Source organism: Spermophilus citellus (assembly GCF_964194105.1).
Source record: "Spermophilus citellus genome assembly, chromosome: 8".
In the NCBI taxonomy this organism is placed as follows: Eukaryota; Metazoa; Chordata; class Mammalia; order Rodentia; family Sciuridae; genus Spermophilus; species Spermophilus citellus.
In genome coordinates this window covers 14,108,548-14,134,346 of record NC_138189.1, presented here as the reverse complement: position 1 = coordinate 14,134,346, position 25,799 = coordinate 14,108,548, and positions in this window count along the sequence as shown.

The window sequence follows — 25,799 nt, the reverse complement described above, 5'->3', positions numbered from 1 at the left end:
TAAAATAGAACCCAAGTTTTGAATTAGAGTCAGGTAGGAGAAGAGGAGGAAAGATTCCTTTATATATCTGTCAGGATGCATTACATGCCACCTGTTTTTATAAATAAAGTATATCATAAACAGAGTCAGGCTAATTAATTTATATTTGTCTATGCTGCTTTCTAGCTTCTATGCTGAGTCGAGTGGTCACAACAGACCACATGGCTTGTGAAACCTCAAATATTTGTTATTAGGCCTCTGTAAGAATAGATGGCTCACCTCAAATAAATTTCAGAGCTCATATTCAGATTTCATTAACTGCCCCCCTAAAGATTTCCAATAGCTATTTATGCAGTGTTCAATGCAGAATCTTTCACTGATTTAGTTCTTATTTTCTCTAATATCCTTTAATGACTTCTATAATCTTGACAGTCCTGAAGAGGACAGGCCAGGGGCTTTGTAGAATTCCCTCCAATTTGGACTTAGACTCATTCATGCCCTTTGACAGGAATTTTGGAAGTGACACGTTAACCTCAGTGTCTCACATCACATGATTATTTTTCACAATACTGGAGATTTTAATGGTTTTCCACCTGAAAGCTTCTATTTTCCCATATACCTAATAGGTAATTTGTGAGGAAATATGACATTATGGAAAGGTGTCATAACTTGTCAAAGCTTCAACCAACTAGTTTTTGAATCCAGTAATAATGTTCTAACTCCAGAATTGCTTCCATGTTTTTATTTATTATTGTACTGGAAGAAAGAGCCTTCTTCTTTTTTGATGTGTTTGTGTGTGTGTTTGTGTGTGTTTGTGTGTGTGTGTGTGTGTGTGACAGAGAGAGAGAGATAGTCACAATAGACTTGAAGAGTTTAACTTGTTTTCAGTGACCTATACCATATATTGACATCATTTTGATTTCCATATTTTCCCATATTAGGTAATAGGGACTCCTTGAATCTGACTCCCGTGTCCTTTGCATAGGCTCCAATCATTCTTAGAGTATTTCTGTAATTTCTGGTATATTAACATGTTCCAGACACCTGGCCTACCTCCTGGATTTACCATTTTCCTCAAGGATTCTTAGTTGTTTTTTTTTTTTTTTTTTAATCCAAAGTGGGATTTGGAAACCAAGATGTGAGTACTAGGTTTACAAATTGTTAGTGGTTTACCAAAATCTCTCAGCCACTCAAGATACAGAGCTGTAAAACACACACACTCACACTTACACACACAAACATATATGTCAGTGCATATATATATATATATATATATATATATATATATATATATCCTCTTATACATGTGTATATGCATGTCCATGTGCATTTGGGAAACATGAGTACATTTTAAAATTTTCAATTCCAACCCAAAACATCTAGGTATATTTAGTCTTACTCATTCTTATATTAGAAATATCATTATTAAAATATTTAGAAACTTAGCTCCTGTTATCTTTAAAACATTTATTTCTCAAGTCAAAAATCAAATAGTCAAAGTAAACCCTTAGCCACCCTAAGAAAAATAATGAGAGCGAAAACTCAAATTACTAAAATTCATGATGAAAAAGAAACTATCATGACAGACACTATGGAAATACAGAAGACAATTAGAAACAATTTTGAAAATTTATACTCCAGTAAAACATAAAAATTTGAAGACACCAACAAATTTATAGAGGCATATGATCAACCCAAACTGAGTCGGGAGGGCATAGACAGTTAAAACATCAATTTCAAGCAAGGAAATAGAAGATGCCATTAAAAGCCTATCAACTAAGAAAATCCCGGGACCACACGAATTCACAGTCAAGTTCTACAAGATCTACAAAGAAGAATTAACACCAACACTTCTCAAATCATTCAGTGAAATAGAAAAGGAGGGAACCCTTCCAAACTCATTCTATGAGGCTAGTATCATCCTGTTACCAAAACCAGGGAGAGACACATCAAGGAAAGAACATTTCAGACCAATATCCCTGTTGAATGTAGAAGCAAAAATTCTCAATAAAATTCTGGCAAAGTGCATACAAAAACATATCTTAAAAAATAGAGTGCCATGATCAAGTAGGGTTCATTCCTGAGATGCAAGTTTGGTTCCACATACAGAAATCAATAAATGTAATCCATCATATCAATAAACTTAAAGATAAGTATCATATGACTATATCAATTGATGCAGAGAAAGCATTTGACAAAATACAGTACCTTTTTGTGTTCAAAACACTAGACAAACTAAGGATAATAGGAACATACCTCAACATTGTAAAAGCTATCTTTGCTAACTAAACCCAAGGCTAACCTTATTCTAAATGGAGAAAACCTGGAACAAGTCAGGGATGCCCTCTTTCTCCACTTCTGTGTGACATAGTCCTTGAAACTCTAGCCAGAGAAATTAGACAGATGAAAGAAATTAAAGGGATGCAAATAGGAAACAAGACTCAAACTACTATTATTTGCTAATAACATGATTCTATACTTAGAGGGTCCAAAGAACTCCACCAGAAAACTTCTAGAATTAATAAATGAATTCAGCAAAGTAGCAGAATATAAAATCAATACCCATAAATCAAATGCATTTCCATACATCAGTGAAGAATCCTCTGAAAGAGAAATTAGGAAAATACTTAGCAATCAATTTATCAAAAGAGGTGAAACACATCTACAAGAAAAAACTAAAGAACACTAAAGAAAGAAATAAAAGAATACCTTAGAAGATGGAAAGATCTCCCATGCTCTTGGATAGGGAGAATAAATATTGTCAAAATGGCCATACTACCCAAAGCTCTATGAAGATTAAATTGTGATTCCAATTAAAACCCCAACCTCATTCCTTATAAAAACTGAAAAAGCAAATATAAAATTCCTTTGGAAAAAAAATCAAACATAAAATTCCTTTGGCTAAGGAATAGCCAAAGTAATCCTTAGCAGAAAAAGTGAAGCAAGAGGCAACACAATACCAGACCTTAAACTATATTACAAAGATATAGTAAAAAAAATAGCTTGTTATTGACACAAAAATAGACAAGTAGACCAGTAGTCCAGAATAGAAGACACAGAGACAAACCCACATAAATAGTTATCTCATAATAGATAAAGGAACCAAAAACATATATTGGAAAAAAGATAGCCTCTTCAACAAATGGTGCTGGAAAAACTAGAAATCCATATGCAGCAAAATGAAAATTCATCCCTTTCTATCACCATGCACAAAACTCAACTCAAAGTGGATCAAGGACCTAGGAATTAGTATAGAGACCCTGTACTTAATACAAGAAAAATTAAGCCAAAATCTTCATCATGTCAGATTAGGCCCCAACTTCCTTACAAGACTCCTAAAGTACAATAAATAAAATCAAGAATTAATAAATGGGATTATTCAAACTAAAAAGCTTCTTTCCAGCAAAAAAAAAAAAAAAAAAAATGAGGGGAAGAAAGAGCCTACATTTTGGGACCAAGTTTTTACCACACACATCAGATAGAGCACTAATTTCCAGGATATATAAAGATATAAAGAACTTAAAAACTTAACACCAAAAAACAAACAAAACAAAAAAATCAACCCAATCAATAAATGGGTTAAGGAGCTGAACAGACACTTCTCAGAAGAAAATATACATTAAATCAACAAATATATGAAAAAATATTCAACATCTCTAGTAGGTAGATAAAAGCAAATTAAAACTACTCTAAGATTTCATCTCACGCCAGTCAGAATGGCAGTTATCAAGAATACAGACAACAATAAGTGTTGACAAGAATGTGGGGGGAAAGGTACACTCATGCATTGCTGGTGGGAATGCAAATTGGTGCAAACAATTTTTGTAGGAAAGAAGTATGGAGATTTCTTAGAAAACTTGAAATGGAACCACCATTTTACCCAGCTATCCCACAACTCGGACTATATACCAAGGACTTAAAATCAGCATACTACGGTGACACAGTGGCTTCAATATTTATAGCAGCACAATCCACAATAGCTAAACTGTGGAACCAACAAAGCATCCCTTCAATAGATAAATGGATAAAGAAACTGTGGTATATATACAAAATGGAATATTATTCATCATTAAAAGAGAATAAAATCATGGGATTTGTAGGTAAATGGATGAAGCTAGCATGAAAATATCATGCTAAGCAAAGTAAGCCAATCCCAAAAAACCAAAGGCCAAATGTTCTGAGAAGTGGATGCTGATCTATAATGGGGGTGGGGTGTGTGGGAAGAATGTAGGACCTTTGATTGTGCCAAGGGGAGGGAAGGAAAGGGAGGAGATGATGGGAATAGGAAAGATGGTGGAATGAGATGAGCATCATTTCCCTAGGTACATGTATGACTGCACAAGTGGTGCGACTGTACATTGTGTATAACCTAAGAAATGAAAAGTTGTGTTCCATTTGTGTACAGTGAGGGCTGGGGATATAGCTCAGTTGGTAGAGTACTTGCCTTTCATGCGTAAGGCCTTGGGTCAATCCCTAGCACCACAGGAAAAAAAAAAAAAAAAAAAAAAGGAAGTCCATTTGTGTACAATGAATTGAAATTCATTGAAAAGCTCTCTGTATAACTGGTTGGAACTACTAAAAATAAATAAATTAAAAAAAATAAAAACAACAAGTGGCTCAAAAAAAAAAAACAAAACAAAAAATAGTTAAACTAACTTCTGAATTCCACATATGATATCATCGTAAAAGGAAAATCTATAACCAATGTTTGATATTTGTATACAGTCATTTTATTATGGGGAAGGTTAATTTACATATGCAAAACTCAACTTGATGGGTTTTGACTCCAATATAAGCATGCCACTATCAAGTTGCACAACCTTTCTGCATACTGTTCCCCTTTGCAGTTAACAAATCCCTTGAGACAAATACTATTCTAATTTTGTTTTCACCATAGATTGTTTTTGCCTTATATGGAACTTCACATAAATAGATTCATAAAGGATATTATTTTCTGTGTCTGTTTTTTTTTAACTAATCATAATGTTCAAAATTCTTTTGTATTGTGACATGTATCATTATTTCCCTGCTTTTTTTCTTGATGAAATTATACTAATTATTTTTAAACTGATTATCTTTGTTGCTTTTAATTTTATTGCTAAACATTACTTTATCATATGTATATACTACAATTTATCTATTCTTCTTGGGATAGAAAATAATTGTATGATGGTCATTAGAATCCTCTATCAATGCAGATGCAAAGAGAAGAGTTTCTAAATCAGTGTCTATCACTACTTGTCTTTTTTTTTCTTCTCAGATCCAACAGAGATGGAGTAAGGGGCAAGGAGTACATTTATATCCTCCTCCATATTTGATTCTAATTTGTTGGCACTTGTGTTTGGCTTACCCTCTATTCTAGTTCAAACCCCAATATCACCTCAGAAACAAAAGTGTTACCACACACAAATAAAAGTGAATGTTTCTAGAAAAAGCAATTTGTTGTTTAGTAAAATCACAGGAACTCAGCTTCTTACAGACTTAAACCTTTGAACACTTTCTTCTAAACATACCCTGTCAACATTCCTATTTTCCAACTTTTATCACACTTTCAAAGGAGAATAAACTCTTCCTAGCAAGAAGGCTTAACATTGTGTTAACTAAACATAAACAGGTTTAAAATATTTACACTTTCAATGCACATTTTCTCTGGAACTTAGTGTAATATGAACTCTAAGCCTTCATAGAGGAATGTGGCAGAGTTCTGCAGCACTTTCCGAACTTATTTGAACACAAAACTTTCCCTTTCCTCATTTAGAGGGGGACCCACATTCTCACAGATCAGGTTCTGTAGAATTTCCTTTGTAAAGGCTGCTTTATGCCAATCATGCCCTCATGCTTAGTTATTCTACCTTCAGAAGTAGTATAACTTTCTCTCTGTTCCCTGATTTGATCTCTTTGCTTCCTGCTCTTTTCTACTTTTCTGGGATGTGGGATGCCACTGCTTTTCAGACTCGTCCAGGGTCAGAATTCTAAGCTCCTTTTTTCAGAAAATCATTTGCTCACCTGTGTCCCCACTACAGCTAACTGATCCTCTTTTCAAATGAGCCATTTTTCTGGGGTCCTTCCACTATCCCCACCTTCCACCCTGGCTCTCTACCTGTGTCTGCATAGCTGCTTTGTTCTCCTCTCTCAAAAGCTTTATTGACTGAGTATCCTCCCAGGCTCTACTTGTAAACCACATGGCCAATGAAATAATTTACCTTTTAGAGATTGAAATAAAATTGGGTCATGACATCATCTCAAACTATATAGGCAATCACATTCTCTTCCTCCAGATTTCTTTGACTACCCCTAGTGATTGGATTTCCTGGGTCTGTGGAGTTCCAGATCTCACTCCTGCCTCATTTCCTGCAACTCTTCTTTTTGTGATGAAGGACAATAATTGCGATAGATGCATTCCCTTGATCCCTGCAGGTCACGGTTCAAGTATCAGACCTCTGACTGACTGCCACCATTTTCCAGTTGAATGCTTTTCTTAGACTTTATGCATCTTAAAATCTTTACGAACATGTAAAATGAAACAAAATGAAACAATAATTCACATAATGGCAAGCTGTCTCCTAAAATTCAAGTTCACTGGTGTCAGGGCCCATAGTGATCACACCTTATTATGATGGTGATATTGTAATTGCATCTCCTAAAAGAGTACAATTGCTTCTTCAAAAATTGCAATATCCAAGATGTCTTTCATTTGGCATTTGGCTTATTAAATATAGAATAAATCTATTTAATCATGTTATTTAAACATAGTAAATATTAATATTAGGATATTAGGCATTATTAAACAGTACTAAAATAATTGTTTTTATCAGTTATATTGAAGAGAAGAAAACTAATGAATTGTTAAGTATTTTCTCTTTTTCAGCACCCGTTGGCTGCATACATTTTCTTTGTGGTTTTAAATTGAAGCATGAAGGAGTCATTTGATAGAGTATCATGGTTAAATTATGATTCAGGAAAGCTCTTACTCACACAGTGGATTTTTATGAGTGTCTTAATTGTGGAGCTAATGCAAGCTATAGATTTATGCTGATTAAATCCAGATGGCTCACTCTCTTGGTCCTTAAAAGTTTAAATTGTCAGTTTCTGATTCTCCTTTTCCTACTGTGTATTCTCAGTAACAATATCTTTCTTCCTTGTTTTGAAAAGATATTCTACTCTTTTTATTGCATTTGGTCTACATTGTGTGCAAGTTAATGTTTTAGTTAATGATTTTTTAAACTCATGGTAAAAGGACACATAAAGTATATATTGTAAATATTTGAAACTGCCCTGAACACCACAAGCTCTCATGTTTACAAAAAAATAGTAAGATTATATTCCCCTTGTGGTTCAAACTAATTATTTAATTTAAAGAATAAGAAAATCAACTTACTAAGCAACCTAAATGTGTCTGTGTTTGTGTTGACAACATTTAATAAAGTGGATTGAAAATAAATTCTCAATGCTTCAGCTAGTTTTAATTTTGAAAATTGTATATGTAAAGACATGGAATAAAACAAACTTAAAAATGAAAAGGATCTGCTACCTAAAATGAATTGTCTAGGCCGGGTGTGGTGGCACACGCCTGTAATTTCAGCAGCTTGGGAGTCTGAGGCTGAAGAATCGTGAGTTCAAAGCCAGCCTCAGTAAAGTGAGGCACTAAGCAACTCACTGAGACCCTGTCTTTAAATAAAGTAACAAATAGGGCTGGGGATGTGACTCAGTGGTCCAATGCCCCTCAGTTCAAACCCTGGTACCCCAAAAATTAAAAATTAAAAAATTAAAGTAAAATGAATTGTCTGTCACTAAGTGACTGCTGGGTGAAAATACTGTGATAAGATGGTGAACTTTGACAAGACATGATGATGGGGACAGATTTACCATCACTAGTCACTAGTGTCTGTATCCTGACTAATGTGTGGAAGAATCAGAACATGGGGTTCTATTGTCAGTTAATATTACAAACAAAATGAAAATAAATAAATAAATACAGAGAGGATAGATAAATGAGAAATTTGTTGAAAATGAAAATGTCACCTTTCCCCAGTCCAGAATTCTGATAAATAATTATATAATACAATTGCCACTGTTGAGGATATCTCCCATGATCCTAGGGACCCCACAGTAGACTAAGCCCTATTTTCTTCAACTGCCACATAATATCTTGTCAATTGCTTTTGCCCAAGATGTTCCCTGCAATCTGAATAACCCACACTTCACAGTTTACATCCTGTCTCACCTTTTGGTACCTGCCATGTTCTTCAGAAAATCATTTCTATTTCCCACAGGAAGAAGACATTTTCCATGTTTTAACATCTCTAACTGGTCCATTCTCTAATGGAATGCAATGCACTCTGATTCATACTCTCATATTAGGTTTGCTTAGAGCAGCTGCATATCAGTTCTCACTATCATTGGAGTTATTGACGCACCCATTCCATCTCTGTTACCTGACAATAAGTTTCTCCAAATGGTTTCTGATCCTCATCATCTTTGTGGCAGTCACAGCACCAGAATGATTTTTCCAGATGGCAATTGCTCATGTGTTTATGAAGTGCATAATGTTCTAGCCCCTTATGAAGGTCACCATGACCTCTGCTGAAGATCCACAGGGCATTCTCCTATTAAATCTATACAGTTAATCAAGGAAGGGAGGGAGCCTTATTCGTAATTCATGACCTTTCTCCATAAGAGCAATAGTCCATTAATTTGACATGATGTCAAAGATCATTTGAAAATAACAAAATTAAACTAGGTGCAGAGTGAAAGAATTTTTTAAAATAGTAGATTTTTTATGAAAGGCCCACCATCTCAGTAAATTCACAGGTCAGAGTCTCTTTTATCTGCCAAGAAAAGGAGAAAGGTATGTAAACCTTTGATGAGATTAGGTTTAGAGAGAGTCATTTTGAATATAATTAAGAGGCAGTGCCAGGAATATTTGATATCATAATTGTCAGTTAGCATGAGGCTCCAATGATTATTCATTATTTATAATACATGTCTGTTTACATAATTATCCATAATATCTGTTTACATTAATTGTAGGCCTCTCATGAATTCCTGAGGGTGATTCCATTTTTTATTGCTTTACAATGTTCTGGGTATAAATATGTAGTATTTTGTTATGCTAAAATATTCATAAGAAGAAACCATTGTAAGGGAATAATTGTCACCAGAAAAAAAAACAATCTAAAGCTTGTAGTTTTTGCCATTTTCACTGAAGCAGAATACTCTAGGAAAGAAATGTGCAGCTTGAACACCAGTATCTCACTCCAAGCCATGTTGTGAATCGCAGTCCTCCTCTTGTTCCTATTTATTGTTTTACTTCTATTACTTTACAGGCTTGGAATCCTGGAACACCAAAAATCCTCCCTGCTCAGTTCTGAAACAGAGAAAAGGAATAGTGCCTGGAATTTGCCAAATGCACCCTAAAATTACTACTATATTTCCAATTTTCAATTTCAATTAAAATTTTGTTTCCTTTTTAACCAGCACAATGAAAAGCTGTGCTGGTTAATCATGATAAATTATGTCAAGTGAATAAAGTTTTTTCTTCTTTCCTTATGCTCTAAATCTTAACTTTGTTCTTGGAATTTTTCATTTTGTGTGCAATAACAAAAATCCAGAGTTTGACATTCTGAAAAGTTGATGTGCAGAGGTAAAGTTGAAGGGATAAGACGTAAAAGAGTAGACTTGGCTCTGCTTCTCTTTCTCTGGAAGGCAGAGTGTCAAAATGCTACCCAGTTGAAGACTCCTGTCCTCCTCTGTTCCTCTGTGTCATATTCTGCTTGTTGTGATTTATTTCGAATGATTCTGCAATATTTCTTTCCTCAATATTCTGTGACCTAACGTTTTTCTATTTTTGTCTTTCACTGAAATGATGTTACTGTACACTACTTGCTATGCTTTGAATATAAGGCATTTTATCTCATGCATTAACACAGGAGCTTTGAACCCCCTCCAGAGCTCCTGTGTTAATGCAGGAGGTAAAAATGATTAGATGATTGGAGCCCTAACCATCTATCTCTGCTGGCTTAAACAGACTAACAAGGTGGTGACTGTGCACAAGTGGCCCTGACTAGAGGAGGTGGTCACTGGCAATATGCCCTGGAAGGGTTTATATTCCCCAAAGCCCCTCCCCGCTCTCTTTGCTTCTTGACTGACATGACCAGAGAGCTCTACCACACTCCTATGCCATGATGTTCTGCCTCATCTTGAGCCCAGAACAATGGAGAAGGCCGACCGTGGGCTTACCTCCAAAGCCATAAGCCAATATAAACTTTTCTCTTCTGAATATTTCCCGTCAGGTATTTTGTTCAAAGAAATGGAAAGCTGACTAACACAGAAATTGGTACAAAGAAATGAGGTCATTGCTGTGACTAACCTGATAAGGTGATTCAGAAGCCTTTGAAAGTGGTTTGTGGAAGGATTTTTTAAAAAGTTTGGGGATGCAGAATAGAGAAGCCTTAGAATGTTGTAAACAAAGCTTAATGGGCAATAATGATGGGCACTCAGAAAATCAACGTGCCGATGGGAAGGAGGACAGCAAGACTGTGCTTGTGATATTTCAGAGGGGAAGTAGAAGTCCACTGAGAATTGAACCAGAGCCCATTTATGTTACCTGGCTAAGAACTGTTCTATATTTTGCCCGTGACCTGATATTTTGTGTGAGGCTGAATTTAATAGAGATGGACTAACTAATCTAGGAGAGGAAATTTCAAAGCCACACAGCATTCATGCAGTGGCATGGATTTTGGTATTGGCTTTTAGCCAGTTTTATGGTGAAACAGGAGGAAAAAAATCAGAGAAAAAAAGATATTAAAAACTTGCAATTTGGCCAAAAAAGTGAGTGTAAAACTGGGATTAATGAAGCTATTGTTGTTGAAGAGATTACAGTCACTAAGGAGATCTTAAATACTTTGCGCAGAGACAATAGGAAAGATATCTTAAGTATATCTCAGGAACCAGCAAGACCACACCATCCATCAAAGACTTTGAAAAGAATTTGTCGGGGTAGCCTGCTTATGCAGGAGGGCCTAGGAAATAGTTTCACCATACTCAGCCATCTAGGCATTCAAGTTCCCAGGGGACTTACCTACTGCTACAGCTGGCAGCAGACATTGACATTGTCCATGTGGTACCAGTTCTACAGGAATGCAGAATGCTGGATTTGGGGATGGTGGTAATGAAAGCTTTCACCAAGATTTCAAAGGGATGCCTGGGAGGCCAGGTAAAATGTAGCAGGCCAGAATCCTTGTGGGTTGCCCTGAGAGCAATGCATGAAACTGTGAAGGTGAAGCTGAAACTGGAATGGAGATGCCAAGAATTAAGAGATGCCAGGAATGTGGACTGTCTGCCAAGGAAAGCTGCTGGCTGCAGAGAGTCAGGCTGATACAGAACCCAAGTGCACTGCAACTGGCAAGGCCAAAGGGCCAGGCTGTCCAAGCCCTTTACAGATCACATCTTGCTGCCATATGTCCCAGATGCTGAAAGTAGAGCTACAGCACCTGTTTGCCCAGCTGAGTTTCAATCTTGTATTTGTCTTATTGCTTCTTGCTATGTCCCTATTCTTCCCCTTTAGAATGGGACTATTTAGTCTGTGTCACTGTATATTGGAGATGTGTAACTTGCGTTTGGCTTTTGCATGGGCTCATAGTTAAGAGATTAGGCATTTGAGTCTCAAAGGAGACTTTGGAATTGGACTTTGGGAAAATGCTAGAACTATTAAGACTATGGAAACTCTTGGAGTTGCACTAAATATATTACATTGTGAAATGGATATGAACATTTGAGGATCAAGGGGGAATGGTATGATTTGAATATGAAGTACCCCCAAAAACTCTTGTGTTAATACAGGAGTATTAAAGTATGAAATAATTAGATTATGAGATCTATAACCTAATAAGTCTACACCTAGTTTAAATGGACTAATTGAGTGGTAATTGTAGCAGATATGACCTGGATGAAGGAGGCAAACCACTAGGCACATGCCCTAAAAGGATTCATCTTCTCAGCAGCCTTTTCCCTTTTCCTTACTTGCTTCCTGGATGTCCTGAATGAAACAGCTTTCCTCGAAGATGCTCTTCCACCATGATGTTCTGCCTCATCTTAGGCCCAGAGCAATGGAGTCAGTTGACCATGGACTGAATCTTTGAAATCATGAGCCATAATAAACTTCTCTTTCTCTAAGTTGTTCTTGTCAGGCAATTTGGTCACAGCAATAAAAATCTGACTAACACACAACTCCTCCATCTGTTGCCTCCACTAAATGACTCGTAGAAATGAAAAGTCTCTAGAATTTCCCCAACTTGATTCTCTTAGAATGGGCTATTCCCAGAGAGTCTACTGTTTCAACTGCATTTCTTTTCTTCTCCTGGGACCAGAAATTCATGCTGTAGGCTCATGTGCCTGGAATGGCCCAAAGTACTCACATTTGCAGGAGAAGCCTGGAAATGTTGCAAGAATGTTCTTACCTTTTAACTTCCTGGTGCTTCCCATTTTCTATAACCTTTCAACCATAAATCCCTTAAATGAGGAAAATTAAGTGCATTTGTTTATCAAACTTTCTCCCAATCTAATTTTTCTAAAGCAGGATGAGAGGCACCCTGACTTGTGTTCCCCACAGGAGCTTCAAAGTTCTTGCTCACTGGCCAAATAATGTTTTGTGGGATAACAAGATAATTATTTTTTTCCTCTTCCTTCTACTTTTTGTCTTTCTCTAGAAAATACAATCCTAACAACATTCATGCTCCATTTTTCCTGATCTCTCATATGTAGCTCTCTCTGAGCAACTTCATTAATACCCACTTACTCCATCCTATGTCTTTGACTTCATCCATTTTTTATAGAAATAAGACCAATTCCTCTTTAGGTTCAAACATAACTTGGAAACCATGAATTTGTCTTCAGAACCTTTCACAAAAGCATAGAATATTATTTTTTAAGTTTTTATCATTATGACAGTAATATTGGTGCTAACCAGAAGTCTCTTCATAATAAAATATAAATTTTATTGTTACTATTATATATTTTGTAGAACATTTTTTAATATTTATTTTATTTTATTTTTTATGTGGTACTGGGGATTAAACCCAGTGCCTTACACCTGCTAGGCAAGCACTCTACCACTGAGCCACAACCCCAGTCCATATTTTGTAGAATTTTTTTTCTGCTAAAAAGGAAACAAGAATTAGGTAACATTATGTTGACCTTTTCTTTTCTCTCGCTCTCTTACACTTTCATTTTACAACTTTTTTTGTGATTTTTTTCCCCATAGTTCTCTTTATCTCCTTTCCCCTTCCTTTATTTGTAGTGTGTTCACTGAACACATATTTATCAAGCATTTTATATGTTGTTTAACTTAATTTTTATTTCTTCCTCAAACAACAATCAATTAACATTTCACAGGAAGCAAATATTTTGATATGCTTTGAGGTGATGTGATTTTGATATAATATGATAAAGTGAACAAGAAAATATACATGGGCCTGTTTTCAATGAGCTTCTAATTGCATGACGAAGACAGTCATTAAACAGGCAACCAGCAACCACAAATATGAATTCATAAGTAATAACAGGTATTAGGGGAAAGACTAATAACTATGGGAAGATTTATTGCAAAGTAACAAAGTAACTGATTATAGATTATTTGTTCAGGGAAATCTCTATGAGAAGATGAAATGTGAACAGAATTATGAAGGACAACAAGTGGTCAGCTAGATAAGTATGTTCCAAGCCACTTGGACAGCTTTCCACAGGGACTATTAAAATAAGAAAGATACTCACTTGGGTTAAAATTATACAAAACTCTCACTTCTTTGCAGCACATTCAAATATCTAGATTTCCAAACTTAACTTTCTCCTTATGTTGGGCAACTCCCCACAGAATTCTAAGTAGATGATTTCAAAGCTTATCAAATCAAATTCATCATCTATTTCCCCATATTATTATCTCAAAACTTATAGGTAAACATAGGGATAGGTTGACCATGCCTGCTACCTCCCTGAATCTTTTCATAAGAATATATTCTAAGATATATGAAAAAGCAAAAATTAACAATAGATCTATGCATTAAAAACTAGCAATGAGCATGTGTTCAATATGAATAAACCTTTTATCAGTGCTGTGAATGTTAATGGATTGAGAAACACATAATTCTACAAATGCCATATGCTTCAATACAACCCAGAACAGGATGTACTCTCAAAGAATTTTAAAAATGTTTTGCTTTCTTCTACTTCCCATTATGTCTAATTATGGAATACAGAGACCAGAAAATTGGATGCCATTGAAGATAGAGTAGGTATTCCCTAAACTTCAGTTCTTGAGAAGATAAGAAATGCATTTAACTCTTGTTCATCCAGAGAACCTAACCCTGACATGAGGAACATGCCTTCCTTCACACAGCATCTCCAGGGTAGCCAAGAATTTGTTGGGCATTGAGAGCTCAGAGCTGGTGCACACAATCTGTGGAGTGTAGTGTCCTGTCTGCTTCACTACACTGGCCTTCTGTCACTCAGCAGGTCAGCAGGCTGTCCCTCAGTGCCTTTGCACTGTCTGTGCCCATCAGCCTGAAATGCTCTATGCCCACATATGTGCAGTCTTGTTTCCTGTCCCTGATAAGAGCAATAACCATATCTGGACTGTGATCTACCTTTAACAATCATTCAGAATAGTGTCTGCAAATTAGTAAATGTTTGTTAAATGTTTTCAAAGATAATTGAGTGGATATAAGATGGAAGAAAGTGTAGTTATTCATTAGACAGTGCAGGGTATTCAAGATCCTGTATAAGTAGTACTACCTACAAGTATCACAAGTGAACATGACTGTTCTGTGTTATTTTGTTTTGTTTTTTAATCTATGAAAACTTGCAAGTCCTAAAATTCATAAAAGAGGATGTCTTGATAAAGATCATTTGCTTGAAAAGAAAAAACACAAATTCTTAAAAATACTGGCTAAATGTTAAAATAATCTGCAAGCACATGTATTTAAAAACACATAAATTCAAAATAAGAGATCATATGGACAAAAGAGATGAATAATTTAGAGATTCTAAAGAATCAGATTAATATATAAAAACAATATAAAAAAGAAATACACAATAGCAGACTGGAAATATATTTGTGGTCATTGAAGAAAAGAATTGAGATTATTAAAAACTGAAATAGCTATAAACAACAATATGAGATACTACAGATACTGCAGAAGCAAAATGAAAATAAACAAATAATTGCATAAAAGAGATAAATGAACAGAGGAAAGATATTTACAAAAAATAGAAGTTATAATAGCTGATATTTCTATAGTGTTAGACAATAATTAGTTTAATTATTATTGATGTTTTAACTTTTACAATAAACCCTGAGAAATTGGCACTATTGCTATACCCATTATCTGATGAGAATACTCAAGCACAGAAAGATGACTGTTTGTCCCAAGAGGTAAATCTTGCATAGGAAATCATTGCATTTGTGTCACAGTACCCAAGAGGGACCCCTATTCCACTAGATGGAATGTTAATACACATAAGTTTCTTTTTGCCAATTCTATGGCCATTTAAAAATATGTCTGCTTAAAAACATATTTTCTGTATACTTATTATTTGTCCATTTCAACTGGCAAATAGAGGTAATAGCCACATATATCATTCCTAGTGCTGTGTTCCTTCCTGCACGTCCTTATAATTTTTATAATATTATTGTCTGTGTTCTGCCAATCCTTCCATCTTAAACATTTCTAGAATCAAGTTGCTTCTAATATTTCTGTTTTATATAGTAAATACTTTCATTTTCTGATCCAATATTTGCTATCAAGGCCACGTGTGATCCACTCTGGTCATCTTATTTAAAAATATATGCTCTTCTTGGGGAGAATTGAATAAATATAATTTCAGTTGTAAGAATCACTCCTCTATTCTCTTGAAGAGAGTTTTTATTTCTATTTTTCCTTAGAACTAAAGTATTTAATATCAAATGTTTGTTTTCAACCAACAATGAACCTGTCAACCTATAATACAGAAAATACTTAAAAAGAGAATGAATGTGATATATTGTTTGGATTTGCTGAAGGTATCAGAAAGAAATCTAGAATAATTAAGAGATTAGCTATACTATAAAGTGAAAGAAACCTCTCTATTTGAATCCAATGAATATGGTGTTCTCCTTCTTGCTACTCTTTATTAACCCTAAAGTAAACATATTCACTCAAATGCAATCTTTCTGTCTTCTCAGTCTGGGATGTCTGCTGCCAGAATGATGTCTAGATAATTATTCAAATGTGAGACAGGATTTTTTTGCACATGCATGTAGCTCTTACAGTTAAACTGTCCTTTTAGACACTCATCCACTAATTTGAACACTACTGGAATCTAGAGAGTTTTATTATTAAGTTTCAAGGGAAATCTTACTATTCTTGTTCAATAATTAATCATGAAAAGAACAAACCCAGATAACTGATTCTTTATTTTAGAGAAAATTTCTATGAATTATAACAGTCAATTGCCTTTAAAATGAAATAAATTAATTTATCCATTTATGCAAGTTTTTGAAGTAAAAGAAAAGGTCATATTAAAGAATTTAACTCATTATTCTGTCTTTGCACCAGTTTGATAATACCTGTGTCAGAGAAGAAAATCAATTTTATTTAATTTTTGAAATGCAATTTCTTCTATCTAAAAATATTGATGTTTACTTGAAAATTGTGAAAAGCTACCTGAATAATCAGAGGAATGGCAGCCTCCTGGGAACAGGAAAGAGTGAAGGAGAACATTGTAGGTTAAGACATGTGGCTTCCCTAATCCTGATGTGTCCTTGATATCTTGTTTCATTTATTATTTTTCAGTATCCTTATTAAATGTAAGCTTCCTGATGACAAGGTCTGTTTTGTTCTATTTTATTCCAAGGGTCTAGCTTAGTTCAGTGTAGTGGATGCTGCTTAGTCCACAGTAGGTACTTATCAAACAGTTGCTGAATGAGTGAATTTGCTTCAGACTTCCAGGAACCAGGGCTTGGAAATCACCCTTCACCACTGACTAATTGCATGGCTTTGGATGAATAGTTTGATCTTTCAGAGCCTTGTTAATTGAGGATGAAAATAGCTTACACTCAGAGCAGTGTGGAAATGGAAGTGACAGAGTGTCAAGTGCCTAACTCCAATCTGGGGGCTTGTTAGTTGTCGCTCACACTCTGCACATGCTTGCCACTGATTTTCAAAATGCATCACAGATGCAAAGAGTAAGACAACATGCATAGATGATGTCACGGAAAAGGATCACCATGTTACCGAGAGGCTGTCTCCTCTAGGGAATATATACTCCCCATGGATGGACTACATTTTGGGCTCATCTTAGTCAAGTAAAATCTCACTCATTTTCATTATATATATATATATATATATATATATATATATATATCTACAGTGGTACTTTTAAAATATATATATATATATATATATATATATATATTATATTATATTTATATATTTTAATATATATATGTGTATATATATATATATATATTTTTTTTTTTTTTTTAATTTTCTGAGGTACTAAACCCTGGCCCAGGAAAGTTCTCTGCTTTCATTCAGAGGGAATTAAGCTAGTCACAATCAAATCTTCCTCCATCAATAACCAATTTAAACCATTATCCCAATTAAATATCATTCTGAAAGCAATATTAATCAATGTAGACTTGATAGACTTCCTGAAGAATTGCCTAATTAAACTCTCTAAAACATCAAATGATTCTGCCTAGTCAACCCAGTGGAGACAGGAAATAGAGGAGAGGAAATTTTGGAAATTAACCATCTGAGAGCATACGAAGCAATGAGCGTGCATGCTGACTCACAGGCATGTCCAGAGCAGAGAGGTTATGCAAATGAAGCATTTTGTTTCCAAGAACTCAATATTTGAGGGTCAATTTAATGTCATTGTCAGTGTACTTAATTGACTGATGTCAAGACTCCTATGCCTAAACTTGATGCTTTATCTAAGCTGACACATAATTAATTGTATTAATTATGAGGTACTTATGAGGTACCATGTGATGTTTCAATACATGTATGCATTCCATAACGATCAGTGCTAGTATAGCCATCATCTCAAACACTCATGGTTTCTTTGAGGTGAAATAGAAATTCTTCTCTTCTAGCTATTTTTAAATACACTTTATTATTAACTGTATTCACCTTATCTGCAAGGAGAACACAATAGGGTGAATATAGTTTTTACATGGAATATAGAATTTATCGCTTCTATCTAACCATAACTTTTTACCCACTTCTTCCATTAACCTAATCCTTACCTTCCTCAAAGCCTGATAACCACCATTCTACTTTCTACTTCTTCTAATGAGATTAAATTATTTTATCTTATTTCTCTATCTGGCTTATTTCAATTAACATTATGTCATCTATGTTCATCCCAGTCAAGACAATGGTGGGTTCTCTTCTTTTTTGTGATTGAATAGTTTTCTGTTGTGTAAACATACCATACTTTCTTTATCCATTCATCGATTGATGGACACTTTGCATGAAGCCTTTCTTTACAATGACGCTGACATGAGAACAGGAATTGCGTGTCTCAACTCCTTCCATTCCTGCTCTCTCATTTTTTTAAGATCCTGATTTTCTGTAAATCCAGAGTTTTGCTTGCTCTTACATATTTCATATATATGCTCAGGAGTTGTTTGCGACACAAGGATACCCTTTAAAGTGGTAGTATGTGGAGGCTGAAGTCTAGCCCTGGGTGCTTCCTGTTCATGTTGGTTGTCTATGGAGTACTGTCCATTCAGAGTGAAAACTTTTATTAATTTACAACAAACATACAATCTCATTCTATATTTTCTGTATTAGTTTTCCTAGAGCTGCAAGAAAAAAATTATCATATACCAAGTGTTTTTAAAACAAAACAAAAAATATTCTTCCAGCTGCCTGCAGCTGCCCCATTTCTTATCCTGTGGCTTTTTTCTCTGCACTTCATCTCCACATGGGCTTCTTCTCTGTGTGTCTGTAGCATCCTTTTGTCTTTCTAAGAACATTTATGGTGTCATTTGGAGTCCTTCTGCATAACTGAGGGTGATCAACCTCATCGTATGATCCTTAACTTAAATATATCAGCAATGACCTTTTTCCCCAATAAGGCCACATTTACCAGTTCCGGAGATTAAGTCTTGATATCCTTGGGTGGCCATCATTCAGTCTGCCTATGTCCACCTCAAACTGTTTCCAGGCATGAGCCTGTTCTTAATGATGCCATGATAGATGAGCAGTTTTTCAGACAAGATGTTTCAGACACACATAGGTCTTAAGTGCTATTTGAGCAGGGGATATGAATGTTGTGCTGTCAAATTGGAACAAAATGTATATACCGAGGTTGTCCTATAGAACTTTAAAGATGATATACATAAGGCAGGTGCTCCCACATTTAGGACTGCAGACTCTGTGTTGGGCTTTTCACACCACACGAGGAGGGACAATCCTTTGACTCAGGCAAGTTGCTTGCCCTTTCTTCTGATGAACCATGGCAGTCCTTGTTATCACTTTAATGTTATACTGCCTAAGTGACTTAGCTCAATTTCTTCTCTTTCCTAATCTTTCTTATCTTTGAGGATAGGACACCTGGAGGCCAGAAGACCCTCTTCAAGTCAGCTGGCTGAAACTGGTTGGATCTATGATGGCTGCCGGAGTGACCACTAGACAAGCTCTGACTTCATTACAATCCCGTCTCTACCTGCATGCCAACCCCAGCACCATGACAGTTGCCAATTGCCATGACAACAACTAGAAAGAACCATAAAAAAAAGAGCAAAAAGAGGTCATGGTCTAATTCCTAGAAAATCTCCAGCCTTACAAAATAAACATGAATTTATTAGCCTGCCTTCTCTCCTCACTTCTTTAGCCCTATATTTATAATCTTCCAGCCCTGAGCAGTTGAGAAGCTCACCTGTAAGCCTTTTTCCCTGCTTTTCCTTTCAGCCAAAAATAAACCTTCCGGCACTACTCAATCTGCACTCAATTTTATTAGGTCCATAATTCCAAGTGGGGAAAAGTACCCAGGTTGGGCTCAAAAATGGGTTACATCTGTTTGCAGAAAAAAAAAAAGCTCTGTCACCTGATTCTGGTAATATATCAGTGTTTATATACCACATGGTTCTGATGAGCCATCTACAATCCAAAGGCTTTCAATTTCCTACCAAGAGGGGGAAGAGAAAACTTAATTCAGGGAAAGATACATCTGACAGGAACAAGAAATTAGAAGCAACAAAGCAGCTTTTTGTTATAAAACCCAAGCTTAGGGGGGAGAAGGTAGGAGAGGGCATTTAAGTGTGTAGGTTACCAACTGACAGATAATTATTCTGTTGGGTAAATACACATAGATTTGGTAGGAAAATTAGTAGAACACTATAGTTAAGGAGAAATCCAGCTTTATTTATCCTTATTAAATGAATCTTTTTTTGATGTTAAAAATGAGGTTATTGTCATTGACTAGAATTTTGAAAATACAACAAAAAGGTGTTAAAAAAGAAAAAAAATATATAAACATTCAGATAGTCCCTGAATGTATAGCTACTATCTGTCCAAAATCTCATTACCCTGATCCAAGTATTTATTATCTCTTATCTGGATTATTATTAACATATTCTAGTTGGGCTCTCAGCCTTCTGTTATTCTCCTACCCATGACCAGTAAAGTATTTGCACAATTGAGAACATATTTTTTTTCAGTTCCTATCATCTAGATATAAAGCCAAGTTCTTTAACAAATTCCTTCCTAAGCCAGAGGTTTTTCATCTTCCAACTGTATACTTCTCGTGACCTTCATATGCTTTAGCAGAAGCTGTAGAAACAATTTCTTGACAGAACAATGATGTTCTTCACTGTGTGACCTCTGAACTTCATTGTTTCTATTTTCTGAAACACTCTATTCACCTGCCACCCTCATTCCTTCCTTGTCCCCCTCACTTCCTACCCCTCCTCTTGGCCAGAACTAGCATATTACCTTCTCCTGGAAAACTCCAGAATCTGAAATTATGTATGATGTGGGATTTTACGGCACCCCACACTTATCCAGCCATTGTCTTTGCATGGTATTGTATTTGCTGCTCACATAGGCATAGCACATTCTACTACTTATAGACCCTCTAAAGAAAAGGATTGTTTCTCTCCTGTGATAATACTGGCAATGCTGATGGTGCCCAAATGCATTGGACCAAATCAATTGATGTATATCACAAGGACATTGAATGTTAGAAAACAAAAGATTCCTCTAAAATACATAGTATATTAAAAGCAATGACCCTGGATTCATTTTCCTTTAGTTCGAATGTCAACTTTTTCAGTCATTAACTTTTGACCATAGACAAACTACTTAATCTCGCTGTGCCTCAAGTGTCTCACATGTAAAATGATAATAAATAGTGTATGACTGTATAAGTCGGCTTTTCATTGCTGTGAACAAATACTTAGGAAAAACAACCTAAAAGAGAAAAGATTTTATTATGGTTTATGGTTTCAGAGGTTTCAGTCCATAATGAATCAGCCCCATTGTTTGGGGCCTGAAACAAGGCAGAACACCACAGTGAAATGGTGGGGAGAAGGAACCCAGTTAGCACATGGTAGCAGAATCAGAGAGAGAGAGAGAGAGAGGGAGAGAGATTGAGAAATGGGCTAGGGACAAAATATAATCCCAAGAGCATGTCCACAAGGATCTACTCCTTCCAACTAGGCTTCACCTGTTATAGTTTCCTCCACCTCCCCCAAATCCATTCATGTATAACTTCATCAATGGACTAATCCTTTGATGAGGTCAGAGCCCTGATGATCTGATCCTTTCCTCTGAACCCCACCTCTGAACATTGATGCATTGGGAATCAGACTTTTAACAGATGAGTCTTTGGGGGATACCTTCATATCAAAACCAATGAGTCGTGTTCTTGTATCAGTGCATCTTTCCGAGTGCAGGTAGAGCCTATGAATTAATTCTAATCAATAGAACATGGCAAAATGGTAAGATGCCATTCCATTGATTATGCTGTTATGTGGCAACAGAGATAGGATGGCCTTCCTATGCTGCATCACATTAGTGTCTTAGTAGACTGCCTTGAGAAAGATCTCCTTAAAAACCCGAAGGGTGCAATCAGCTATGTTGTAAATGGCAATGGAGAGAGACAGATGGCAGGGACCTACAGATGGTCCACAGGAGCTTAAGATGGCTTTTGAATGACAGTTGTAGAAACCAGGGCCATTAGTCATAAAGCCACAAGAAAGAAACTCCGCCACAATCTGAACAAGCTGGTTAAAGGGGAAGCAGAGTTGTGAGTACAACACTCTGTCTTGCCAAAGTCATCATCCAGCCACATTTGCTGAGGGGTTATTCTCCAGACACCATCCTAGTCTGATAAGGAAGCTGAGTGAGGAGTTAGGGGAGTGAGAGAAAGAGGTGCTGTATTGAGGAGAATTCCTGGAGAAAACGTTAACTTAAAAAAATCTGCTTTTCTCGGAGCTTATTGATCTATATGTTAATTACATCTAAAAAATAACTTCACAACAACATCTAGAACAATGTTTAACCAAAAAGCTGGGCACCAGAGCCAACCTAAGTTGATAGATAAAATTACCCATCACACTTCCTACCAACTCAGCATTAAGTTCTCTGTGTCTGTTTCCTCATCATTTAAAATAGGACTGATATTTTTTCTACCATGTATAATTTTTGTGAAATGAAAATGTTAATATTTGCAAAGTACATGGAAGAGTCCTAGCACAGAAAACATGGTCCTTTAATATAGACTTTTATCAATTCTCATGCTCTCTGGTCCTCTATCTTGAGAGGTATTTCCTGTTTTGTCCTCTTTCATAGCTGAGATTATAAAGTCATTTCACTTCAAACAAAAATGCATATAATAAAAGCCATATGAGTAATTGTGATGATTAGAAATCGTTCATGTAAAAGGTTATATGGCACAGAGTAAGCCCTTAGGGGGAAAAAAAAAGACCCTCTTGTGGCTGGCCTTTCAGCATGATAAGGGTACGAGGTATTTTTGTTTTTTTGGTTTTTTGTTTCTATTTTGTGGATATCTGTAATATCCCAGAGAAGGAAGAAAGAGGAAAAGCCTCTGACAGGAAATATAAAATTTAAAGGTCACAAGAATGATTCAAATATGGGAAACTGAAAGGAGCAGAAGCAGTCTTGAGAATAAAACAAAAGGAACAGTATGAAAATCCCAGGTCTTAATCATTTGCTCTGAACAGGATGGTGTAATTTAAAGTAGATATTTATCTCATAGCCATCCATCAGCCAATGGAACAGAGAGATGAGAGGCAGGAGGCAGGGGGCAGAGTCACCTACACATGCCGCGCCATTCACCCCCCACTCTCTCTTCACCTTCAAGACACTCTGTTTCTGCTCCTATTTCTGAATCACCGCATTATTCTACCAAATCTCCTGGCTAGACATTCAGAAGAGAGTGTTGTTCGGCTGGATCTTTATGTTTACAGGTGTTAAAACCACCTGTAGGGACTTTAGTTGTCTCTGGACAGTAACCAGATCTTGACTAGTGACAATGAGATTTGGGACAGAGAATTAAGAAAGCAGGAGGCATAGAACAGGTGATGGATAGCCTGACAAATTGAATGGCTTCTCTGCTTCATCAGGCCTGTGTCCACTTGTGGCTCTGGCATGGCCCCATTGGGAAGGTTCACGTCCCAAAACTCTTTTTTCAGCCAACCATGATGTCAACAGCTCACCATGGACTGCAAAGGAGTCAAGAAGCAGGACCTTGTTTGCCTCAGTCATCTTTTTCTATCGTGAATTTCACATTTATTATGTTTGAGACTGATCTGTCCCTGGGCTTCATAGACAATAAATACTGAAGTTTGTTTTCTTTCTGTACTCCTAGCTTGTCTCATTTCCAAAAAACTTGTGTAAAGCTAAAAGGAAACAAAACAAGTTTTCTATGAACTATGTCCATCCTTCAAAATGACTGTTTGTATTTCCACATCTGAATTAGCAAACTAGATAAAATTTGCCTCTAAAAATCCATCATCTCTGAAACTCCACAATCCTTCTTGATTGTTTAGTGCAGTAGAGTGAAAAGTGAAAATTCAGATTTCCTAGGAGAGTCATACAGCTTTGGATGACAATATTATTCTAAATAGCAGAGCTTTATGACTTCTCAACAGTTAATAAAAATACCATGAAAAGGGTGAAATAAGGATATTAAACTCTGAAATATTTTAATTGTATCTGCATATGTACACAGTGTTTTCCTGTGTAAGGATCCATAATTTACATCATAACTTCCAGGAATAGATACCTCACAAGTACTAAGTCACTGCTTTTAAATTTGAATTCTACCACAACCTCAAAGGAGAGAGCAGAATCTAAGCATATGAAGAAAATCAGTCCTTGAAATAGCTACAACTACTCTTCTTACATGGTGCAGTCATAAAATTAAAGAATGCATTTTGTCTTTTCATTAAACATAAAAGCTTTCAAGTGAACTACAGGCTGTTTTGATCCCTAATCGAAATATCATAATGTTTGCTGTAAAATGTAACATGTGCAAAGAATTCATCTTTGATGTGACACATACATGCTTCTTATTGTATGGAATTAATCTTTTTATATTCTTGGGGACTTCCTTATAATCTGGATACTCATTTCATCTACGATATTCTATAAAAATAGAGGAAACGAATGCCTATGATACTATATCAGGGATGGTAATTTCCTCTTACTCTTTCTCAGTGCTTTTCCTACTCATAAAACACAGGCAGGTCCATGGTAAAAGCAAGTAATAAGTAGCTGACTTTCTAGATAGCTCCCAACCAGGTAAAGTTACACACATCACTGGATGAACATCTATCCTTTTACAGTGCTGTATTTCTGGTATTTCTTACCAATTAATCATCAGTAAGTTGTGCCAAGTGTGAGAGGTAGATATAAAAATAAAAAGTGGGCATAGCATGCCTTTTACATGACATAAGATGGTATTAAGATGTGTGAGGGTATGTGCACACACATCTATTTCTAGTTTAAGAGTTTTCAACGGACAAGGGCAAAGCTCACCCTATTTATCGGTATAGTTCAGAGATGCTTCGTAACTCAAATACAGAAGCATAACATTGGGGTACAGATGACATAATTTCTTACCTACACATATGAATACACCACAGTGAATCTAACATCATGTACATCCACAAGACTGAGATCCTAATTAGAATAAGATAAACTTCATGTTTGTATAAATTTATCAAAGTAGACTCTACTGTCATGTATAATTAAAAAGGGCAAGTAAAAACTTTTCTAAAAAATCAGTGTCAGAATTTTTATAGATAAGTGAGGTTTTTCTATCACATTTTAATATTATAGGTTATTGCAACACATTTGAAATGGTATGATACATTAAATTGAGAAATTGATTCTAAGTGCTTAGTACATAATAATAATAATAATAATTTTAAAAACCACAACTGATTCCTTACCTTGGATTGGGCAACATAATTATATATCTTATATACACTTTCGCCTTCATTTTAAAAACTGTTCCAGAAAGTAGGCTAGAGTTATCTCGACTTTGTGAATGAAGATGCTTCAACTAAGAGAGATGAAAATTTGAAAGTGATCTCAGATCCTTATTGCTTTTGAATTCAGGAATCTGCAGCTTCAAAATCTGTTTCTAACATTTGGCTATTCTTTCTCCTCAGAAATTTTAACAGCTCTCTCTTGAGAAGGGAAGAATATATATTGGAGACTGGATTTATTACATAAGAGAGTAGAATAGAACACCATGAAGTTCCATGAATGTTTACTAATATCAAATTATTATTCATTTAC